Raw genomic sequence first — 14,199 nt, forward strand, 5'->3', positions numbered from 1 at the left:
TAAAAATACAATTAATACGAAATTAGTAAAATGCAATATATAAACTTCATTCTGAGCAAAAACAAGTGCACAAAAAGTTACCATATATTCATAGAATAGTTCCCAGAGTACATGTTTCCTATATGAATCATATTTGAATGCAATTTTTAGAACCATAATTAAATATATTTTTCCATTGTTAATTGGAGGCATCCACATTTTCCTTCTGCCACATGATCTGCTTCTTTGATTAAACATCTGCTGGGATCCACAGAATGCAGCAGGAACTCTGGTTATTTTTCAAGGATTGAGAAATCTGGGCCACCTTTAGTGTAGTTTCTTGAGGTTTCTGCTCCACTGAGGTCAAAACCCGGATTTTCTTTCTGGAATCTCTCCAATGTAAGTTTTCTTTGCATTTGGTCTTGCACCCAAGGATCAGCTGCATATTCAGATTCTAGAAGAGACGTCCAACAATTTGCCACAGCTCTCTTTTTCTTCGTAAGAACAATAGGAACCATTTTTCAAGCCTCCAAAGTCCATGTTCCCTCATCAGCTATGGTAGAATCAAAGAGTTTGCCCTTGAGGCTCTCACGGCCACCTCGGCCAGCGACATGCTGGCTCTGCAGGCCGCCATGGACATCCTGGGCACCTGAACTTCAGTGAACACTTCCTCCAGGGTCTGGTACCACTGGCCCCACGGCGTCCCACACAGAACCACCCCCCTTCGCTCTTCAAATGGGGTTGATGTGCTCCTGTCGCCTCGGGGCACAAGCTGCCTAAAGTGTCTTTCAAAAAGAAAGGTTTAAATTTTAATATTGTCTAATTTATCATTTTTTTTCTTTTGTAGATCATGCTTTTGGTGTACCTTAAAAAATTCATTGCTTAGGTCAAAATCACAGGCATTTTCTCCTATGTTCACTTCTGGAACTTTAATAGTTCTATGCTTTACATTTAGGCCTACAATTCATTTTGATTAATTGTTGTATATGAGCATACTTCAAAAAATTTGTGAAAAAATGGAAATAAAAGATAAGTCTACTTTTGTGTAAAGTTATTTTGAAATCCATGCATAGTTTTTTTGTTACATACATTTTCCTTGTAAGTTTTGAAGATCCCTTGTATGCATTGATTTCAGAGTTTTTTGTGACCAAAATAAACTTTTAATTCCATTTTCCAGGAATTTTTTGAAGTATCCTCAAGGAATGCGAGATATGCATCATCTCAATTAATGTTCTGTTGCTCTAACAAAATACTACATACTGGGAAACTTGTAAAAGAAAGCAGTTTGTTTCATTCACAGTTCTGGAGTCCAGCAAGTCCAAGGGCCTTGTGTGTGAAAAACCTGAGGAAGCTGAACCCATTTTAATACCAATCCACTTTCAAAAGAACAAACAGAACAAAACAGCATTAAGCTATTCATGAGGGTGAAGCCCTCATGATCTAAACACCTCTCATTAGTCCCCGCCTCTCAGCATTGCCACATTGGAGAACAGGGTCCAACCCATGAGCTTTTGGAGGACATATTTAAACCATAGCATTCCACCATTGGTTCCCAAACTTCACGCTCATCTGACAATTCAAAATACATTCACTCCAATAGCTCTGTATTTGTTGTTCCAGCATCAACTCAACAGTCAAAAGTATGAAGTCTCCTCTACATTAGATAAAAGTGAGACTCAAGGCACAATTTATCCTGAGGCAAAGCACTTCGGTTGTAAGCCTGTAAAATCAAGACAGATCACCCACTTCCAAAATAATGGTGGGAGAGGCAAGGGTAGACATCCCATTCCAAAGGGGGAAGTATGCAAGAAGAAAGGAGTAAGAGGTTCTGAGCAAGTACAAAACCCAATAGAGCAGACTCCAGAAAAATCTTCCATTACATCTACTGCCTCCTGGGCACAGTGGGGCATCCCCTCCCCTGTGGCCCTGTTGGTTCAGCCCAAGCTTCAGCTCTCACTGATTGGACTCCAATGCATACTTCCAGTGGCTCTATAATTCTGGTGTCTCAAAGGTGGCCCTTGAAATGAAAGGCCATCACAAAACACGTCTGACATCTATGTGGAGTAAGCCATGGCCCCAACAGCTGTTGTATTCTGTGTACCTGCAGAATCAGCACCAGGTGAATACCACCAAAGCCACTGCTGGCTTTCCCTGGAGCAGTGCTGAGAACTGCATCTGGGTCCACTTGAGCAATATATGGTACTTCAAAGCTTACAGCATGTACATTCTGGAGAGACCGGTTACGTTGTACCTGAGCTGGTCGTCCAACGTCATTTTGCCTTCTAGCACTGCTGAGCCTTAGCTGGGAGGGGTGAATGCCTTTCATAGCCCCCATTGTCTCATAGAACAAAATCTGGCTATGTTCTAGCCATACTAATCTCATGAGTAAATGGTCACTTGGGACAAACCCTTGCATGCATTTTAGTTTTCTTTTATTATTATAATTGCATTAATTTTTTAAAATTTAATTTATTTGAAAGGCAGAGAGAGAGACAGACAGACAGAAAAGGAGAGATCTCTTGGCCATGGGTTAGCTCCCCCAAATACCCACAATAGCTGGTGTTGGGCCAGGTTGAAGTCAGGAGCTGGGAACTCAACCTTGGTCTCCTATGTGGGTGGCAAGGACCCATGTATTTGAATGGTCACTGCTGCCTCCCTTGGCATGCCTTGGCAGGAAGCTGGAATCAGGAGTATAGGTAGAACTTGAACTCAGGCTCTCTAACATGGTATGCAGGCATCTCAAGTGTGGTCTTAACTCCTAAACTAAATGACCATCCCGACTTTTTCATTCTCTACAGATTTTGAGTTTTCCAAACCTTTCCTCTCTGCTGCCATTTGAAATATAAATTTCATTTTGCTTTTGCATCTCACTGTAAGTTGCCAAAGCATCCAAGCAATAGTCTGAATGCTTTGCTCTCTAGGTGTTTTTATTGCCAGATACCCTACATCATCACTCAAGGTTCAGTCTTCTACAAAGACCCAGGACACACACAGAATTTCACCAGAAACTGGCAACAGGATCCCAAACTCCCATAAGCCATGTTATAGATAGCATTTGTGGTGTTAATAATAGAGATGAAACTTAGGAGAAGAGAGGACTTCAATGTTGGAAAAAATAGCCCAGACAACAGGTTCATATGATAGCCATCACTGTAACCAGCACCCTGCAACCGCAGGGCCAATTCAAGAGGCATACAATTATGGGTGAAAAACCCAGGAGAGACTGTTTTGATGTGGGAACCTGGGACACTGGTAGTGTAAGCAATGTCTGCATCTGCAAATCCTGCCCAGTCCCTGATCCCAGTGTAAATAAGAGATCACTGCAAGTGGGACTTCCCCTCAGCTCTAAAGGGTGAGAAGGACCCACAGTCATCTCATGTCCTCTTCCAAAGATTGAAGGGGCTCAGGAACTCAGGTGTTTCCAATTCTTACAAGGATCACACTCTTGGACCCCCATGTGACACTGAATTTTGCAGTTAAGAATATTGATTTTCTGATTAATACATTACCTCTTCCTCCGTTCTGAATTCCACTATCTCCAAAGAGCTATGTCATCAGAGGACTGGTGTCACCAATTCATGCCTCCAACAATTTACTTTGCTTTTGTTTGCCAGACAGAAGACTTCCTCATCTCCTGCCAGATTTTGGTGATGCTAACATATCTAACTTCTTTACTTGGCAAGGATTTGATATCCTGCCTGGTTACTTCTCTTGGGTTAATCTCCCCTAAATCTAAAACTTTCATTATTATGATGAGTACTGACAGAAGATCCCCCTTGGACAATCTCCCTATTGCAATCCAAAATAGTGTAGATCCGTGAGTCTGGGATCAGGACATACTTAAATAGGCTACACAGCTTCCCACATCACAGTTCTCTTAAAGAACAGGAAAAGTCTCCTCATTAACTCTGATATACCTTAAAATTAGAAATCAAGAGGAGCCTCCAACTTTTGAGTATTAAATCTCAATCATGGAAAATTGGTTCCATGTCAGAATCCTTGTAACACTCCAGTACTGCCATTTTTAAAAAAAGATTTACCTGTTTACTTCAAAGGTAGAGTTACAGAGAGAGAGGAGAGACAGAGAGAGCTCTTCCATCTGCTGGTTCACTCCCCAAATGGTCACAACAGCAAGGGCTGAGACAGGTTGAAGCCAGGAGCCAGGAGCTTCTTCTGGGTCTCCTATACAGGTGCAGGGGTTCAAGCACTTGGGCCATCCTCTGCTGCCTTCCCAACAGCATTAGCAGAGTCCTGGATTGGAAGTGGCACTGCCAGGACTTGAACAGGAGCCCATATGGGATGATGGCATTGTGGGTTGAGGCTTTAACCTACTGAGCTATACCACTGCCCCCTCCCCCCACAACCCTCTGCCAATTTTAGGACCTCAGGGCCATAAATAAAGCTGTTATCCTGCTTCGTCTTATTGTACCAAATCACTAGCCCAGATACATGAAGGACCTACTTGGTTCACAATCCTAGACCTGAAAGATGCCTTTTTATGTTTACTTATACTAAGAATCCTAGGATCTGTTTGTCTTTAAATAGATTAATCCAAACTCAAATATGATTCAACAGTACACATGGACAGCACTTTATCAAAGCTTTAGAGATAACTCTCATTTCTAAGGCAATGCCCTCATTAAATAACTCAGAGAACTCAAATTAAAATAGACTGCAGTTTTTACAATATGTTAATAATATTCTCATCTGCAGTTACTCTAAGGAAGATTCAGATGAAAACATCATTTGGTTCTTAAATTTTTTAGGGTGCAAGGATATAAATTTCCCAACCAAAGCTCAGCTCTCTAAACAGGAAGTAACTTCCTAGGCATACATCCTGACCTGGGAAAACTATGTCCTCTCAATTACATGAAAAGAAGCCATACCATAAGTAGGACCACCACAGAGAAAAAGCAGCTAAGGACATTCCTGGGAATAGCAGATTTCTAAACAGGATCTGGAGTCCAGGATTCAGGTGGATAGCCAATCCCCTATATAGGGCCATAAAGAGTCCTGATTCCGAGTTCTTAATCTTGAATGGACAGGAAAACAACAAGAGATCTTTCAAAAGGTTAACAGTCTACTGACACCAGCCCTTGCACTAGAGATTCCTGATTTAGACAACCCTTTTACCCTGTTTGTAGCTGAAAGACAAGAAATAGCCCTGGGTGCACTCACTCAAAAGTTGGGTCTGCTTCCATGACCGGTGGTCTACTTCTCTAAACAGCTGGACTCAGTGACTACAGGATGGCCTGGATGTGTGAAGGTAGCTGCTGTTACTGCCCTTTTGATGAGTAAACCACCAGGCCAGTCTCTTGAAGTCGAAATTTAACTCCAAGGACAGAGAATAGCTAAAGGGGGGGGGGGGGTTACCTTATTAAATGCCAAGCTCTGTTCTCTGTTCTGACTTGCCACAGACAATTTTAAAAGAATGCCAAGTCTTCAATCCAGTTACTTTTCAGCTAAAAAGCTAACTGAAAAGCTAGCTCACTTTAGTGTGGATACCAAAGAGCAGGTCTACTTCAGTAGACCTTATCTACAAGAAGAGCCTCTGAAAGTCTCCATGTTGACTGGTTCATTGATGGCAGTAGTTTCATGAGGGCAATAGTTAGAAAGATAGGATGCGCCACAGTAAATCTCACCCAAGCTGTGGAGGCCCAGGCATTACCACTCAAAATATCAACTGAAAAGAATGAACTTGTTCCCCTGACTGCAGCCTTAAAACTTAGGAAACAATCGATATTTATACAGACTGCAAACATGCTTTCTTCATGCTGCACACACACACACACACATACACACTTACACACACACACATATACATAGAGAGAGAGACAATTTAGAGAGAAAAGGTCTACTAACTCCAAAAACGTCCTGATTACACATGGCTAAGTGATTTGGGCTCTCATCCGGGCTCTCATTCAGTGTCTGAAGGAGTTGTCATTTATTTCAGGGATCACCCAAAGGGAAATAGCCATAGAGCCAGAGGAAACGTTCTGGCAGACAGGGCAGCAACGGAGGCTGCAACCCAGGACATTTCAGAAACGATTCTAGTATGCCAGTACAGCTGGAAGCTCCTATTGTTCTACACCTGAGATAGACCGGGCCCAGCAATGAGGTTACACTAAAGGTCCCAATAGTTTGTGGACTTTAGAACATAAAATCTTGTTCCCAATGGCTTCTCTGTGTAAAACCATCAAAAGAAATGCATGATTCTACTCATCTAGGAAGGAAAGACCTAATCAAAATAGTCTATCATGTTTTCGGAAGAAAAGGACTACATATGGTTATGAAAGAAGTGACCAGATCCAGTCTCTTCTGTATACAAAATAATCCTGGTGGCCACACCAAACTACTCTCATAATTACTCCCATACAAAGGAGAGGAACCTACCCTGGTGAGGATTGGCAAATAGACTTCAGTAACATACCTTCAGGAAGTGTTCACAAATATTTATTAGTCCTCATTTACATTTGCAGAGTAGATAGAAGCCTTTCTGATCTGAACAAAAAGGCACGATATTCCGAGTGCTAGTAAAAGAAAGAATAACCTAGCAGATAGGCACCACTCTGGGAATCACCTACCACCTGCCTGCCTCTTGGAGGCTCATACTCAAGCAAGGCTGGGTAGAGCCACTCATTATCCTGAAAGTATTCCTGTCAAGCCATGCCAAGAGACCTGAGAAACCCACTTTAAGCTATTACTGCTTCTTGCACTCCTCAGGATGAGGATGGTTCTGAAGCCTACCTTAAAGTTTAGCTCTTTGGGATGCTCAGAGGAAGGCCATTTCACACCTCCAACATCATTTTTGATTCAGATACACAAGATCAAACAAAGCATATTGTCATTTTAGGTCATGTCGAGTAGCTCTGAGAGAATATGGCAACAAGATTCATCAAGTGTCAGATTTCAAAAATCATAAACAACAAATCTCCCCCAGCGGATCTAGTTTTGTTATAAACTTAAGAGAGAGGGCCCCCCCACCCTACCCCACACTGAGCAGTCTAAATTGAACGGACCCCACTGGGTGTTACTTAGCACTCCTACTGCAGCTAAATTACAGGGGATTTCTAGCTGGGTACATCTGTCAGGAACTGAACGTCTACCTCTTGAGTCTTCACAGGCACACTCAGAGGATAACTCTATTTTTGAGACCCAATTGAGGGCCATAAATTTACCTTCCAAAAAATAAGTGAAATTCTTGCTTTTGCCATAAACTGAGAGAGAGAGAGGGAGAGGAAGAGGGAGAGGGAGAGGGAGAGGGAGAGGGAGAGGGAGAGGGAGAGGGAGAGGGAGAGGGAGAGGGAGAGGGAGAGGGAGAGGGAGAGGGAGATTTTAAGGCTGTTGCACTTTCTAAGTGATATACTTTTCCTAATTCTTTTCCTATGTTCCTTGGGAAACTGCATTGGCAGGAAAACTCTCGGTAATTTTTCCACCATAACAGGAAAAATGGAAAGTCCTACTACACTCGATGGGATAATTTTAAGAAAACTGTCTGCTGTCTTGGGTGGTATCCCAGACCATTGGCCAGGCCCTAGAGCAACTGCAAGGTTCATCAGATTCCTTTGCAGAAGTGGTCATGGACAACTGCCTAGCCCTGGATCTCTTACTTGGTGTAGAGTATGTGCAGTGGTTATATAAAGCCTGCTGTGCTGCCTTAACCATGGTGGGGGAGTGAGAGAAGAGAGCAGAAGGATTTATGATGAAGCAGCTCCATGATTTGGCTTTTCCCATCTAGAAAGCAGTTACATTGCTCTCCCTTCTCTGACAAGGTTCTTTCTTTTGCTACATCTTGGTCCTTGTCTACTCACCATAACTGTCAAAACTGTCTCTTTTACGATCTGACCATTTCATGTAAAGATGATGATCATGGAGAGATTCCAGCCATTGCCAGCAGCTGGAGACAAACCTCCAACTCTTGCCATGGAACTTCTAGATCAATGAGGAAGGAGTTTTCACTCCTTGGGTAGTAAGGAGCAACATCCTGACACAGCATGAGAAGTTCCAGAACACAGACCTTCTTCACTGGACCTCCCATAAAGGTACAGGGACAAAAATTTCCAAGCAGAGGAAAGACGATGCAGGCAAGGAGGCAGCTAGCAAGAAGGCTAAGGTCAACAGACCCTCCCTTCACCCCCTACACTCCCGGTCCCCTTTGTGCTGTCGCTGAAGTAACCCATGATGATTTTTCCTCAAAACCACCACCCAGAGCCTGCTTGTGCTGAAGATGCCCAAGATGGCTGCTGACTGTGTCCCCATGGAGACCTACTGCTAATTATAATAAAATTACCATGGCTGACACTCCTGCTCCCATAATGTATTTGATGACATGACATTTCTGTCATGTCCTGAAAAGGCAAGAAATGAGGGATACTAAAATTCCTAGAACTCCCCACCTGTTCTCAGAAAGCCCCACCCCCAAATCACCACTGATGAACATTGTATTTCTCTACTCTTCTGAAATCATGTGAAAGGAATAGCCCTGACCATTTTGGGCTCTGCTCACTCTTTCCACACCTGTGCTCCTTCTTGAGTTCATACTTTTAGTTTACTAATAAGAAATCTTATTCCTCCACTAACTTCTACTTACGAATCGTCCTCAAATTCTTTGTTGTGTTGGAGAAAAGACTCTGGACTCAGCCATCGGACTACAATCTCAATGCAGATGCTTCACTGTCTTGATTACTATAGCTTTAAATAGGCAGTGTAAGTCATTCCAGTGTGTCCTTTTGTGAAATTGTTTTTGAGCTTTTGTTTTCCGTTTGAATTTCCAAACTCAGTTGTTAATTTCTCTGAAAATGCTCACTGATATTTTGCTTGGGATGGCATTAAATCTCCAGAATCCATATCTTAACAATATTGATCCTTTGGATCCATGAATAATATGTATTTCTCCTTTTATCTGCAGTATTTTTAATTTCTATCAGAAATGTTTTGTGGTTTTAAGTATATAGGTTTCAGCCTGGCCATACCCTAGGCATTATGGTCATTTGGGGAGTGAACCAATGGATGGAAGAGCTCTCTCTCTCTCCCTCTCTCTCCCTCCCTCTCTATCCATAACTCTGCCTTTCAAATAAATAAATATATATGAAAAAATAAAACTGATATGTAATAAAATGTACTTTTCTTGTTCCTGGTCTCAGGTGAAAATTTTAATCTTTCACTATTAACTGTGATACAAGCTCTATGGTTTTATAGATGTATTTTTGATCAGAGTGATAAAGTTTATTTTTATTCCTAATTTGATTAGAGTTTTATAACTATTATGATACAATTAAGATTTTATCCAATCTTTTTGATGTCATTTAAATGATTATATAATTTTATTCTAGTTGTTTAATATATTGATTGACACACTGATATTAACAGATTTTTCACCTTTTATCTTTTTTTAAAAACATCCTACATCCTAATTTCTCAAAAAATAAACATCAGGGGCCAGTGTTCTGGCAAAGTGGGTAAGGCCGCTGCCTGCAACAGCTATGAGTTCATGTCTTGGCTGCTCCACTTCAGATCCAGCTCCCCATGAATGGCTTGGGAAAAGCAGCAGAAGACGGCCCAAGTGCATGAGCCCCTGCCATCCATGTGGGAGACCTGGAGGCAGCTCTTGGCTCTGGGCTTCAGTCTGGCAGAGCGCTGGCCGTCGGGGCCATCTGGGGATTGAACCAGCAGATAGAAGATTTCTTTCTCTCTCTGTCTCTCTCTCTCTCTGTAACTCCAACTTTCAAATAAACAAATAATTCTCTTAAAAATGAATTAAAAATCAGTAACAGAAAGGTATTCGTGAAGTTTTTGGTACTTGGCATTAGCAGGAAGTGGAGCTGGAGGTTGGACCCAGGTAGGGGATGTGAGCATCTTAACCTAAACACATCTTAGACTAAACACCCGCCACTTATTTCATACTTCCTCCACTGCATTGTGGTTTTATGAAAATAGCAACTCTGTCCGATTATTGCTTTTGTCTTTTGTAATATTTAGTAACATATCTTGTAAGTAATAAATACTAGATAAGCATTTACTGAGGGAAGGAATGCATAGATGGTGTGACCTGTTACAACTAATTGAAAACAGGCCACAAAGAGAAATAAATATGTTGGAAAGAGACAAATGTGTTGGCCGGCGCCGCGGCTCACTAGGCCAATCCTCCGCCTTGCGGCGCCGGCACCCCGGGTTCTAGTCCCGGTTAAGGCGCTGCATTCTGTCCCGGTTGCTCCTCTTCCAGTCCAGCTCTCTGCTGTGGCCCGGGAAGGCAGTGGAGGATGGCCCAAGTGCTTGGTCCCTGCACCCCATGGGAGACCAGGAGAAGCACTTGGCTCCTGGCTTCAGATCGGCGGGTGCAGTGCCGGCCGTAGCGGCCACTTGGGGGGTGAACCAATGGCAAAAGGAAGACCTTTCTCTCTGTCTCTCTCTCTCACTGTCTAACTCTGTCTGTCCAAAAACAAAAAAAAAAAAAAAAAAAAAAAAAAAGGAGAGAGAGACAAATGTGTCTTCAGTTTAATGAGGGAGTCAGCGGCTTCCAGATGTGTTGTCAGGTTGAACACACACATTTGACAAAACATATACATTGACAGAAAGGGAATGACGGTAACAGATTCCCTCCATCGTCACATTTAGAATCCTTCACTGAACTGTAATGGGTACTGTGGAAAGAATACTTTTGAAAAAAAATTTACATCTCTGAAACCAGAAATTGTCCTCTAAATTTTCTACGGATGTTCAGTTATTTTCTTCGAAAATTTTTCTTCTAAAATATTTTTAAATATGAAGGTTTTAGCCAAAGGAAAATATTAATTCTTGCACCAGTTTTCCAAATAATATTGATTGATGCCATTCAGTTTAAAATTCAGTAATTTTGTTTCAAAGGAAACGTATTTCTGTCAATTCCTTTTGCTATAAGCTGCCCACGTATGTTATACTATAGCATTCTTAACATTGCAAATTTAGTCTCTCCATTCAGCTAAAAATGATATTCATTCATTATTTCTGATGTTTCGTCTTTTTCTGTATTGTTATATACTGTTTTTAAATATATAGTTTAAACAAAATATTCAATAAAATGTAAAACATGCTAATATTTCACTGTAAATAACTAGAAAAAAAACTCAAGATTTGTCTATAGCTTCTTCTGTAATGACAGTCCATATGTAGCTAGTCTCTCAGATATCTTCTTTATAATTATTGTTGCCATTATGCACTGCATGTGGCCTCTCACATTTTATACTTTTTCTTTATGATGCTTAAAAATGCAGTGGTAGTAATATAAAATGCCTTCAATTAGTATATTTACTCTTTTTCCAATCAGTCTTTAAAAAAATAATAATAAACTCCCGGTGAACTTTTATCCTGTAAATGACCTGATATGACACATGTGAACTTACAATGAACTTTCAATTATCCTCTGAGAAATATAACAGATGGAAAATAGACAGATATTTCAAATATTTTTAGATGCAGTACTTTGACATGCTCAACAGAGAAAACAAGACCAGTTATCACTTGCCAGTGTTTACTTTGCTGTCTTTATTGTACGGCATGCTGTTTAGTCACATTAGACGCTTGCACCAAGAGGTTTGCTTGTACTTTTGTTTGAATGGTCTCTTGATTGTAAACCAGTGTGCATACAGGCATTTAAAGAGGAAACTAATTGGGTCATAAACTATAACAAATTCTAAGAGAACTTTCTTGAACCTATTGAAATATTTCAAATCATTTAGATACTAAAGGCTTTTAAAGATTCATTTCAAGTTTTATAATATGAATCAGGTATAATGTTTGTTATTTTCAGTAGTTTGCAGTTAGGAATCCAGTTCCTAACGCAGGTAGGTTTCTGGACATTGACTTGGGAAAGGGAGAGAAAAATGCCATGAGCTACTGTAGAAGTCCTGCAGTGGTGTGAGATAGGTTCCTCTGAGTTCTTTAACTCTTGGGACTTTCTTCCAGTACAGATCATTTACAAGAGAGGAAATGAAGATCATTTTACAAAGGACAAAATGAAGACAGATGCTGAGCAACTGCCCAAGAAGACACAACTAACCTGGCATTCAAGTCAAGGTTTCCCAGACCCTCAAATCCTGTTCCTGCCACAAGTTTGCACTACCAGGAACAAAGTTTTTTGTTAAGTCTAATAGCTGGTAAAGATCCAAGTGTTCCACAGCACAGTGGAACACTGTAGCTGACAATAATGCATGATTTGCTGTATGAAGAACTAAGAGAGGAACTTCTTGGCTCCAAACATAAAGAAAAGGAAATGGAAATGCTAATTATCCTAATTACTTGATTTGATACATTCATGCTGTACAAGTATTCAAACAGTACTGTGTAGGCCCCCAAAGGGAAACATTTTATGTATCAGTCAAAAACTGCTTTTAAAAGGTCAAAGAATGATAAGGCCATAATGTGAGAGGATTTCAGAAAGTTCATTGAAAATAGAATTAAAAAATTAAATCTCTTTGAGTGCAAACATTTGAAATCTGTGCATGGTGTTTCATAATGCCCAGCTTCTATGAACTTTTTCAACTTGCTGATACACGTGGATTTCAAATTTTTTTGCACCAAAACAAATTTACCTTTGACTCAATTTTCTATGAACTTCATGAAGTATTCTCAAACTTTTACAATTTTTACTTTGAGAATCTGAAGGTGTTTTATTTATTGCACAATAATTTTATTCAACAATTTAGATTTTCAAAATTATTTTAAAATATTTTAAAAATTTGCTTCTCTTGAAAATTGACTATTGTTTGCAAAAAAAATTTACATTTACTATATTTACAAAATAATGTAGCCATGTGAGCTATGATGTATTCTTCCTTAGAATTAATTTTTATTAACACTCACTTTGTTCCCAGATCACAATGTATTCCTCCTGGGTAGTGTTTTAGATGTTAGAGATTATACGTAATGCACATGAATGTGATGTGAAATGGCCCACAATTGCATTTATAAGATCAGAATGTAAACTGGGTGAAGCTGTAATTAGTCCAACTTTTCTGACATTTGACGTGGTAATAACATCATTGGCAAGACAGATAAAGATCTTTCCATTGCACAAGGATGTGCTCAGAAGCTTAAAAGGCCTGTTGTGACCTTGGCAGTGATGTGAGCTGAATGGACAGCAAGGTAAAGTAAGTCGTGTGACTCATCTTAAGGAACTTTTTAATATTCTCCATTCTTCAAAAATTAGTTCACTTTTTAAAACAGGTTTTCATTTAAAACAATGAGTAAATTTTGTGGTGGAATAAGAGATGCTGCTTTTCTGACAAGTGAATCAAAGAAGAAACAAGACAGGTTAAAGGAGTCCCTTCCTTCCTCCTTTTATAAGGTCTTTTCCTTGGAGCTATTTTGTTGCTTGTTTAGAGTTCAAGTAGAAAGTACATGTATTTCCCTTCTTGCAGTAGAGAGTAGTATTTAATTAGGGGTAAACTATTCATTTCCTGTGAAAAAGCAGGCAGTGACTCTGGTATAAACCCACAGGCCATCTTTGGTTTCTTGACATTGATGAAAATTAATTGGTCTATATAAATTTCAAAACATAACTATTTGCACCAAAAGATGGCAGTCCCTTAGGTTTGCAGTAATCATTTCTTAAACTACAATTGTGTTTCTGACATTACAATGAAAAGGCACCATAGAGGAAGATTTTAGCATAGATTTGAAGTATTAACATCAGGAAACCAAGATGAGCCCCTTTGCCTGCTGTCAGAAAGCCAAACAGCAAAGCCAAGGTCTTAGGAGGCAGCCATGCTAACAGTGAGGAGCGACACTCAAACCCAACTCCCACCACCACTTTTACAAACATATTTGTGTGAAGGGGGGATAGGGTAGAGTAGGGTGGCAGAGGGCTAAAGGTGGGGCATGGAGTTATCCGGATAGCTAAGGGAGTTCTTAGTCCTTCTGCACAGGTGCTGGTCAACTGCAGGCCTCTTCCTGCCATGGCAAAAAATGGCCACCTTGAGATGCTCAGTGAGGGGAGATCTGTGCCACCGACGTCATCAGGCCCTCCAGTGTCAGTGGCACATGTGCAGTTCACCTTCCCTGGGTTCTGACTGAGCTCAGTTTTGTCTGGGAGTTTCAATGAAGTTTCCGGCTGTTTTGCAAGATAACATCAGAGTCTTGGTTAGTCTTCTGTTTTTCTCTCTCTCTCAAATGTTTCTTTTCATCCACTTGCAAGGCAGAGAGATAGAGATGGAGAGACAGACACAGACACAGAAGAATCTTCCA

At 40.5% G+C, this 14,199-nt stretch overlaps 1 pseudogene; it reads right to left on the reverse strand.

Annotated features, from left to right (window-relative positions):
* Positions 1-272: 272 nt before the first annotated feature.
* Positions 273-2,314, reverse strand: LOC133765238 (nudC domain-containing protein 2-like; annotated as a pseudogene).
* Positions 2,315-14,199: the final 11,885 nt, after the last annotated feature.

The sequence above is a fragment of the Lepus europaeus genome, chromosome 8 (assembly GCF_033115175.1).
Source record: "Lepus europaeus isolate LE1 chromosome 8, mLepTim1.pri, whole genome shotgun sequence".
Taxonomy (NCBI): domain Eukaryota; kingdom Metazoa; phylum Chordata; class Mammalia; order Lagomorpha; family Leporidae; genus Lepus; species Lepus europaeus.